General features: G+C 44.8%; 1 pseudogene; it reads right to left on the bottom strand.

Moving 5' to 3' along the window:
- Window positions 1-2,185, bottom strand: part of LOC119357526 — a 6,994-nt pseudogene extending 4,809 nt beyond the window's left edge.
- Between the last annotated feature and the right edge of the window lie 9,266 nt (window positions 2,186-11,451).

The following is an 11,451-nucleotide window of genomic DNA, read 5'->3' as shown; positions in this document are numbered from 1 at the left end:
AAAAAGGAAAATAACATATACATATACACACACAGAAAAAAATGGCTTGAGAAAACTAACCAGATGAGTAGCCCACTGATCTGTAACTAATTATGCGTATTCTGTAGCATAATAGTACAACTCAGCAGGAAAACTAATAATCTGTATGCATTTTATGTCAAAGTCGACGACCTATTCATACCAATGTACAAATAGTATGAAACTCTTGTTAGTGTAAAAAGGAAAATAACATATACACACACAGAGAAAATGGCTTGAGAAAACTAACCAGATGAGTAGCCCACTGATATGTAACTAATTATGCGTATTCTATAGCATAATAGTACAACTCAGCAGGAAAACTGATAATCTGTATGCATTTTCTGTCAAAGTCGATGACCTATTCATACCAATGTACTTGTCCATTATCTTCCTTGAATCTCTCTGAAATTCTAAGGCCTAGCACCTAAGCGAAGGGACATAGAACACCCGCCATAATAATTGTACCAATATATTGATGTAAACTCCCCGCTGCTATCTTACACGGTTTATACGGAGCATCTAAAAAAGTACAGCGTCTATCAATTCTTGCTACAGACAGAATGATCTTTTACTAACTTTGCATCAATATATACCTTCTAAAATCTAAAGAGAAACTCACCAAAGGTGCTTGATCAGAATAGTCACATTTGGGAAGTATTGGGCAAGATACACCATGTGGATTCCTGCAAACAAATATGAAATAACAAGAATTAAAAGAAAGGATAGTCATAAGTCATAACAAATGAAAGAATCATAAAAAGACAGATACCACATGGAACAAGCCTCCATGCTACAATAATCTTGAATCATCTGAATATAGTTGCTCAGTTTACATAGCACACAATTTCTGAATAGAGTTGCTCAGTTTACACAGAACACAATGATATCATGTAACCAAAAATTATTCTGTTCGCTTCTTTGTACCAACAAATGCAACAACTAATGACCGAGTGTTTCCTTATCAAACCCAGAAAAGTCTAGTACAAGAGACGTAGCAATCCGAAGAAGAAACCAGGAAACGTGAACTCGATCACATCCCACAATATCTACGAGCTCAATAGATATAGGGTCTTATTGATCATGAATTCCTCCAATGGAGAAGATCCATAACCATTGTCTGTTAGATCATTCCCTGAATTCTGTGATCCATAGTTCCTCCAGTGATGCCCCGACGCTCTGGAGCCTGATTTTGCGTTGGCCCCCGCGCACTACTATCACTGTTGTCCCCCTTTCAGGAGTAGAGATACAATGCCAGGGAGGAGTCATGTCGCTCATTAATTTGCAGAGCTCTCCTTCACCTAAAATGCGAACTTATTCTATTTTTCATGGGAAATAAGTGTGAATTAATTAATGCATAAGATTATTCTTGTGTATTTATCAATCAAATACATACCTTACCAGTACATCAATTGATAAGAGAGCATTCAACTAAAGCAGACGCTGACATCGGAGAGTAGTCGGTCCTTGAGCCGAGAGGTGCCTAGGCGGCAGTAAGACCCGGATGACTTGTATTTGTTGGATTCTTATATGAATGTAGTTTCTAATGATGCTATTTTTGCTACGTACAACTTACATTTTTCTTGGTCAAAATATGACCCAGAATACGAGGAGACTATAGTGAATCAGGACACGGAGGGATACATATGATGATGAATCTAATGATATATGTTTGACATTTACCGAAAAAGGGTTTCCCCCCGCTTTATAAATAAAGCAACTTCCACCAATCACACGGTAACTGCTGGGGCGCACAGCACATCAAGCCCAAAAGAGAAAGAAGAAGAACAAAATGCCAACAACGGCAACTCGGCAAAGCTAAGATGATCCGCCACCGCTGCGCCCTCCGGATTCGTCCCACCACACACCAAGGCTCCGAATCGCCGCGTAACCAAGCAGCACCTCCAAGAAGGGGGGCGACGACGACGACGCTGCTGCCCGGACATGTCCTACGGTTTCCCCCGACACGCGGCGAGGAGTGGAGGATGGGTAACACCTACGCCCCTCAGGAAGGAAAGGCGACGCCCGCAGGCGACACCGCGTCGGCGCCGGAAGAACCGGCAGGGATTTCTCCCGCATCCCAACCACCACTATCCGTCCGATCCGGAGCCAACCAGCCAGCCAACCACCAACCAACATACGCCACCACGGTCTTGAAGTCATCCATGCCGCCTCATTGAGACCGCCATCACGAGGCCTAGAGGATGGAGAGAGGAGCGCTAGAAATCGGGAGGGGCAGCACCGGAGCCGCGCCGGAGGGAACCACCTCCACCACCATTGTGCGGGAGGCCTGTGCCTCCAGCACCGTCGCGGGTGCCGACCGGACGTGGCCGCAGTGGCACACCAGGCCACCCCGGGCCCGGCCAGGCCCATCTCGGGCCCGCAAAGCCGCTGCCGCCCCGCTGCAGCAAGCCGGCGACGGTGCCGCCCCCTGAAGGAAATATGCCCTAGAGGCAATAATAAAGTTATTATTTATTTCCTCATATCATGATAAATGTTTATTATTCATGCTAGAATTGTATTAACCAGAAACATGATACATGTGTGAATACATAGACAAACATATAGTCACTAGTATGCCTCTACTTGACTAGCTCATTAATCAAAGATGGTTATGTTTTCTAACCATTGACATGTGTTGTCATTTGATTAATGGGATCACATCATTAGGAGAATGAGGTGATTGACATGACCCATCCCGTTAGCTTAGCACTTGATCGTTTAGTATTCTGCTATTGCTTCCTTCATGACTTATACATGTTCCTGTAACTATGAGAATTGTGTAACTCCCGTTTACCGGAGGAACACTTTGGGTACTACCAAACGTCACAACGTAACTGGGTGATTATAAAGGAGTACTACAGGTGTCTCCGAAGGTACATGTTGAGTTAGCATAATTCGAGATTAGGTTTTGTCACTCCGATTGTCGGAGAGGTATCTCTGGGCCCTCTCGGCAATGCTCATCACCTAAGCCTTGCAAGCATGTAACTAATGAGTTAGTTATAAGATGAAGTATTACAGAACGAGTAAAGAGACTTGTCGATAACGAGATTGAACTAGGTATTGGATACCGACGATCGAATCTCGGACAAGTAACATACCGATGACAAAGGGAACAACGTATGTTGTTATGCGGTTTGACCGATAAAGATCTTCGTAGAATATGTAGGAACCAATATGGGCATCCAGGTCCCGCTATTGGTTATTGACCAGAGATGTGTCTCAGTCATGTATACATCGTTCTCGAACCGTAGGGTCCGCACGCTTAAGGTTTCGATGACAGTTATATTATGAGTTTATGTATTTTGATGTACCGAAGGTTGTTCGGAGTCCCGGATATGATTACGGACATGACGAGGAGTCTCGAAATGGTCGAGACATAAAGATTGATATATTGGACGGATATATTTGGACACCGGAAAGGTTCCGGAGAAGTTTGGAGCCCCGGGAGGTTACCGGAACCCCCCGGGAGGTATATGGGCCTTATTGGGCCCATGTAGGAGGAAGAGAGAAGGAGCAAGGGAAGGGGGCGCGCCCCCCAAGCCCAATCCGAATTGGGGAGGGGGGCCGGCCCCCCCTTTCCTTTCTCCTTCCCCCTCTTCCTATTACTACTACTAGTACTACTTCCTAATACTAGTACTCTTTCCTTCCCCCTCCAAATAAGATAAGGAAAAGAGAGGGAAACCTACTTGGAGTAGGTTTCCCCCTCCTCATGGCGCGCCCCCCTAGGGCCGGCCACCTCCTCCCTCCCTCCTTTATATACGGGGGTAGGGGGGCACCCTAGAACACACAAGTTGATCATTGATCGTTCCTTAGCCGTGTGCGGTGCCCCCCTCCACGATATTACACCTCGGTCATATTGTAGCGGTGCTTAGGCGAAGCTCTGCAACAGGAGAACATCAAGATCGTCACCACGCCGTCGTGCTGACGGAACTCCCCCTCGGCGCCTCTGCTGGATCGGAGATCGAGGGTGCGTCATCGAGCTGTACGCGTGTCAAGAACTCGGAGGTGCCGGAGTAACGGTACTTGGATCGGTTGAACCGGAGGACGTACGACTACTTCCTCTATGTTGCGTCAACGCTTCCGCTTCGGTCTACGAGGGTACGTAGACAACACTCTCCCCTCGTTGCTATATCATCACCATGATCTTGCGTGTGCGTAGGAATTTTTTTTGAAATTACTACGTTTCCCAACAGTGGCATCCGAGCCTAGGTTTTATGCGTTGATGTTATATGCACGAGTAGAACACAAGTGAGTTGTGGACGATATAAGTCATACTGCCTACCAGCATGTCATACTTTGGTTCAGCGGTATTGTGAGATGAAGCGGCCTGGACCGACATTACGCGTACGCTTACGCGAGACTGGTTTCACCGTTACGAGCACTCGTGCTTAAAGGTGGCTGGCGGGTGTCTGTCTCTCTCACTTTAGTTGAACCGAGTGTGGCTACGCCCGGTCCTTGTGAAGGTTAAAACGGAGTCTATTTGACAAACTATCGTTGTGGTTTTGATGCGTATGTGAGATTGGTTCTTGCTTAAGCCCGTAGCAGCCACGTAAAATTTGCAACAACAAAGTAGAGGACGTCTAACTTGTTTTTGCAGGGCATGTTGTGATGTGATATAGCCAAGACATGATGCTATATTTTATTGTATGAGATGATCATGTTTTGTAACCGAAGTTATCGGCAACTGGCAGGAGCCATATGGTTGTCGCTTTATTGTATGAAATGCAAACGCCCTGTAATTGCTTTACTTTATCACTAAGCGGTAGCGATAGTCGTAGAAGCAATAGATGGCGTAACGACAACGATGCTACGATGGAGATCAAGGTGTCGCGCCGGTGACGATGGTGATCACGATGGTGCTTCGAAGATGGAGATCACAAGCACAAGATGATGATGGCCATATCATATCACTTATATTGATTGCATGTGATGTTTATCCTTTATGCATCTTATCTTGCTTTGATTGACGGTAGCATTTTAAGATGATCTCTCACTAATTATCAAGAAGTGTTCTCCCTGAGTATGCACCGTTGCGAAAGTTCTTCGTGCTGAGACACCACGTGATGATCGGGTGTGATAGGCTCTACGTTCAAATACAACGGGTGCAAAACAGTTGCACACGTGGAATACTTAGGTTATACTTGACGAGCCTAGCATATACAGATATGGCCTCGGAACACGGGGACCGAAAGGTCGAGCGTGAATCATATAGTAGATATGATCAACATAGAGATGTTCACCATTGAAACTACTCCATCTCACGTGATGATCGGACATGGTTTAGTTGATTTGGATCACGTAATCACTTAGATGACTAGAGAGATGTCTGTCTAAGTGGGAGTTCTTTAGTAATATGATTAATTGAACTTAAATTTATCATGAACTTAGTACCTGATAGTATTTTGCTTGTCTATGTGTGTTTGTAGATAGATGGCTCGTGCTGTTGTTCCGTTGAATTTTAATGCGTTCCTTGAGAAAGCAAAGTTGAAAGATGATGGTAGCAATTACACGGACTGGGTCCGTAACCTGAGGATTATCCTCATTGCTGCACAGAAGAGTTACGTCCTGGAAGCACCGCTGGGTGCCAGGCCTGCTGCTGATGCAACTGACGACGTTAAGAACGTCTGGCAGAGCAAAGCTGATGACTACTCTATAATTCAGTGTGCCATGCTTTACGGCTTAGAACCGGGTCTTCAACGACGTTTTGAACGTCATGGGGCATATGAGATGTTCCAGGAGTTGAAGTTAATATTTCAAGCAAATGCCCGGATTGAGAGATATGAAGTCTCCAATAAGTTCTACAGCTGCAAAATGGAGGAGAACAGTTATGTCAGTGAGCATATACTCAAAATGTCTGGGTATAATAATCACTTGATTCAACTAGGAGTTAATCTTCCGGATGATAGCGTAATTGACAGAATTCTCCAATCACTGCCACCAAGCTACAAGAGCTTTGTGATGAACTATAATATGCAAGGGATGAACAAGACTATTCCCGAGCTCTTCGCGATGCTGAAAGCCACGGAGGTAGAAATCAAAAAGGAGCATCAAGTGTTGATGGTCAACAAGACCACTGGTTTCAAGAAAAGGGGCAAAGGGAAGAAGAAGGGGAACTTCAAAAGGAACGGCAAACAAGATGCTGCTCAAGTGAAGAAACCCAAGTCTGGACCTAAACCTGAAACTAAGTGCTTCTACTGCAAGCAGAATGGACACTGGAAGCGGAACTGCCCCAAGTATTTGGCGGATAAGAAGGATGGCAAAGTGAACAAAGGTATATGTGATATACATGTTATTGATGTGTACCTTACTAATGCTCGCAGTAGCACCTGGGTATTTGATACTGGTTCTGTTGCTAACATTTGCAACTTGAAACAGGGACTACGGATTAAGTGAAGATTAGTTAAGGACGAGGTGACGATGCGCGTGGGAAATGGTTCCAAAGTCGATGTGATCGCGATGGGCACGCTACCTCTACATCTACCATCGGGATTAGTTTAGACCTGAATAATTGTTATTTGGTGCCTGCGTTGAGCATGAACATTATATCTGGATCTTGTTTAATGCGAGACGGTTATTCATTTAAATCAGAGAATAATGGTTGTTCTATTTATATGAGTAATATCTTTTATGGTCATGCACCCTTAAAGAGTGGTCTATTTTTATTAAATCTCGATAGTAGTGATACACATATTCATAATGTTGATGCCAAAAGATGCAGAGTTGATAATGATAGTGCAACATATTTGTGGCACTGCCGTTTAGGTCATATCGGTGTAAAACGCATGAAGAAACTCCATACTGATGGACTTCTGGAATCATTTGATTATGAATCACTTGGTACTTGCGAACCGTGCCTCATGGGCAAGATGACCAAAACACCGTTCTCCGGGTCTATGGAGAGAGCAACAGATTTGTTGGAAATCATACATACAGATGTATGTGGTCCGATGAATGTTGAGGCTCGTGGCGGATATCGTTATTTCCTCACCTTCACAGATGATTTGAGCAGATATGTGTATATCTACTTGATGAAGCACAAGTCTGAAACATTTGAAAAGTTCAAAGAATTTCAGAGTGAAGTACAAAATCATCGTAACAAGAAAATAAAGTTTCTACGATCTGATCGTGGAGGAGAATATTTGAGTTACGAGTTTGGTTTACATTTGAAACAATGTGGAATAGTTTCGCAACTCACGCCACCTGGAACACCACAGCGAAATGGTGTGTCCGAACGTCGTAATCGTACTTTACTTGATATGGTGCGATCTATGATGTCTCTTACCGATTTACCGCTATCGTTTTGGGGTTATTCTTTAGAGACGGCCGCATTCACGTTAAATAGGGCACCATAAAAATCCGTTGAGACGACACCTTATGAACTGTGGTTTGGCAAGAAACCAAAGTTGCCGTTTCTCAAAGTTTGGGGCTGCGATGCTTATGTGAAGAAACTTCAACCAGATAAGCTCAAACCCAAATCGGAGAAATGTGTCTTCATAGGATACCCAAAGGAGACAATTGGGTACACCTTCTATCACAGATCTGAAGGCAAGATTTTCGTTGCTAAAATCGGATCCTTTTTAGAGAAGGAGTTTCTCTCGAAAGAAGTGAGTGGGAGGAAAGTAGAACTTGATGAGATAACTGTATCTACTCCCTTATTGGAAAGTAGTTCATCACAAGAACCGGTTCCTGTGACAACTACACCAATTAGTGAGGAAGCTAATGATATTGATCATGAAACTTCAGATCAAGTTTCTACTGAACCTCGTAGGTCTACCAGAGTAAGATCCGCACCAGAGTGGTACGGAAATCCTATTCTGGAAGTCATGTTACTAGACCATGATGAACCTACGAACTATGAGGAAGCGATGATAAGCCCAGATTCCGCAAAATGGCTAGAGGCCATGAAATCTGAGATAGGATCCATGTATGAAAACAAAGTATGAACTTTGGTTGACTTGCCCGATGATCGGCAAGCCATTGAGAATAAATGGATCTTTAAGAAGAAGACTGACGCTGATGGTAATGTTACTGTCTACAAAGCTCGACTTGTTGCAAAAGGTTTTCGACAAGTTCAAGGGGTTGACTACGATGAGACTTTCTCACCCGTAGCGATGCTTAAGTCTGTCCGAATCATGTTGGCTATTGCTGCATTTCATGATTATGAAATTTGGCAAATGGATGTCAAAACTGCATTCTTGAATGGATTTCTAGAAGAAGAGTTGTATATGATGCAACCTGAAGGTTTTGTTGATCCAAAAGGTGCTGACAAAGTGTGCAAGCTCCAACGTTCCATTTATGGACTGGTGCAAGCATCTCGGAGTTGGAATAAACGTTTTGATAGTGTGATCAAAGCATATGGTTTTATACAGACTTTTGGAGAAGCCTGTATTTACAAGAAAGTGAGTGGGAGCTCTGTAGCATTTCTAGTTTTATATGTTGATGACATATTATTAATTGGAAATGATATAGAATTTCTGGATAGCATAAAGGGATACTTGAATAAAAGTTTTTCTATGAAAGACCTCGGTGAAGCTGCTTACATATTGGGCATCAAGATCTATAGAGATAGATCAAGAAGCTTAATAGGACTTTCACAAAGTACATACCTTGACAAAATTTTGAAAAAGTTCAAAATGGATCAGGCAAAGAAAGGATTCTTGCCTGTGCTACAAGGTGTGAAGTTGAGTCAAACTCAATGCCCGACCACAGTAGAAGATAGAGAGAAAATGAAAGATGTTCCCTATGCTTCAGCCATAGGCTCTATCATGTATGCAATGCTGTGTACCAGACCTGACGTATGCTTAGCAATAAGCTTGGCAGGTAGGTACCAAAGTAATCCAGGAGTGGATCACTGGACAGCGGTCAAGAACATCCTGAAATACCTGAAAAGGACTAAGGATATGTTTCTCGTATATGGAGGTGACAAAGAGCTAGTCGTAAATGGTTACGTCGATGCAAGCTTTGACACTGATCCGGACGATTCTAAATCGCAGACGGATACGTGTTTTTATTAAACGGTGGAGCTGTAAGTTGGTGCAGTTCTAAACAAAGCGTCGTGGCGGGATCTACATGTGAAGCGGAGTACATAGCTGCTTTTGAAGCAGCAAATGAAGGAGTCTGGATGAAGGAGTTCATTTCCGATCTAGGTGTCATACCTAGTGCATCGGGACCAATGAAGATCTTCTGTGACAATATTGGTGCAATTGCCTTGGCAAAGGAATCCAGATTTCACAAGAGGACCAAGCACATCAAGAGACGCTTCAATTCCATTCGGGACCAAGTCCAAGTGGGAGACATAGAGATTTGCAAGATACATACGGATCTGAATGTTGCAGACCCGTTGACTAAGCCTCTCTCACGAGCAAAACATGATCAGCACCAAGACTCCATGGGTGTTAGAATCATTACTATGTAATCTAGATTATTGACTCTAGTGCAAGTGGGAGACTGAAGGAAATATGCCCTAGAGGCAATAATAAAGTTATTATTTATTTCCTCATATCATGATAAATGTTTATTATTCATGCTAGAATTGTATTAACCGGAAACATGATACATGTGTGAATACATAGACAAACATATAGTCACTAGTATGCCTCTACTTGACTAGCTCATTAATCAAAGATGGTTATGTTTCCTAACCATTGACATGTGTTGTCATTTGATTATGAGGTGATTGACATGACCCATCCCGTTAGCTTAGCACTTGATCGTTTAGTATTCTGCTATTGCTTCCTTCATGACTTATACATGTTCCTGTAACTATGAGAATTGTGTAACTCCCGTTTACCGGAGGAACACTTTGGGTACTACCAAACGTCACAACGTAACTGGGTGATTATAAAGGAGTACTACAGGTGTCTCCGAAGGTACATGTTGAGTTAGCATAATTCGAGATTAGGTTTTGTCACTCCGATTGTCGGAGAGGTATCTCTGGGCCCTCTCGGCAATGCTCATCACTTAAGCCTTGCAAGCATGTAACTAATGAGTTAGTTATAAGATGAAGTATTACAGAACGAGTAAAGAGACTTGTCGATAACGAGATTGAACTAGGTATTGGATACCGACGATCGAATCTCGGACAAGTAACATACCGATGACAAAGGGAACAACGTATGTTGTTATGCGGTTTGACCGATAAAGATCTTCGTAGAATATGTAGGAACCAATATGGGCATCCAGGTCCCGCTATTGGTTATTGACCAGAGATGTGTCTCAGTCATGTCTACATCGTTCTCGAACCGTAGGGTCCGCACGCTTAAGGTTTCGATGACAGTTATATTATGAGTTTATGTATTTTGATGTACCGAAGGTTGTTCGGAGTTCCGGATATGATTACGGACATGACGAGGAGTCTCGAAATGGTCGAGACATAAAGATTGATATATTGGACGGATATATTTGGACACCGGAAAGGTTCCGGAGAAGTTTGGAGCCCCGGGAGGTTACCGGAACCCCCCGGGAGGTATATGGGCCTTATTGGGCCCATGTAGGAGGAAGAGAGAAGGAGCAAGGGAAGGGGGCGCGCCCCCCCAAGCCCAATCCGAATTGGGGAGGGGGGCCGGCCCCCCCTTTCCTTTCTCCTTCCCCCTCTTCCTATTACTACTACTAGTACTACTTCCTAATACTAGTACTCTTTCCTTCCCCCTCCAAATAAGATAAGGAAAAGAGAGGGAAACCTACTTGGAGTAGGTTTCCCCCTCCTCATGGCGCGCCCCCCCTAGGGCCGGCCACCTCCTCCCTCCCTCCTTTATATACGGGGGTAGGGGGGCACCCTAGAACACACAAGTTGATCATTGATCGTTCCTTAGCCGTGTGCGGTGCCCCCCTCCACGATATTACACCTCGGTCATATTGTAGCGGTGCTTAGGCGAAGCTCTGCAACAGGAGAACATCAAGATCGTCACCACGCCGTCGTGCTGACGGAACTCCCCCTCGGCGCCTCTGTTGGATCGGAGATCGAGGGTGCGTCATCGAGTTGTACGCGTGTCAAGAACTCGGAGGTGCCGGAGTAACGGTACTTGGATCGTTTGAACCGGAGGACGTACAACTACTTCCTCTACGTTGCGTCAACGCTTCCGCTTCGGTCTACGAGGGTACGTAGACAACACTCTCCCCTCGTTGCTATATCATCACCATGATCTTGCGTGTGCGTAGGAATTTTTTTTGAAATTACTATGTTTCCCAACACCCCCACCCAGCCTTCCTACGCCCTAACTGCACCTCCAGGGGGCTCCGCCGTCGATGAGAAGCCGCCGGCCCACCGCGGCCCAGATGGGCCCGAAGGGGCCCAGATCTGGGCCGAGCAGGCGCCGCCACCCCGCACCACCGCGAGCTCCGCCGCCAACGGCAGCGCCGCCGCGCAGCCAGCCTCCCACGCCTGCGCCAGGTTGCCCCACCGCCGCGCCGGACCGCCGCCGCCTGAGCACA

This window comes from Triticum dicoccoides, chromosome 2A (genome assembly GCF_002162155.2).
Source record: "Triticum dicoccoides isolate Atlit2015 ecotype Zavitan chromosome 2A, WEW_v2.0, whole genome shotgun sequence".
NCBI classification, from domain to species: Eukaryota; Viridiplantae; Streptophyta; class Magnoliopsida; order Poales; family Poaceae; genus Triticum; species Triticum dicoccoides.
The sequence above is the reverse complement of the archived record's forward strand: the minus strand, read 5'-3'. Positions and strand labels throughout refer to the sequence as shown.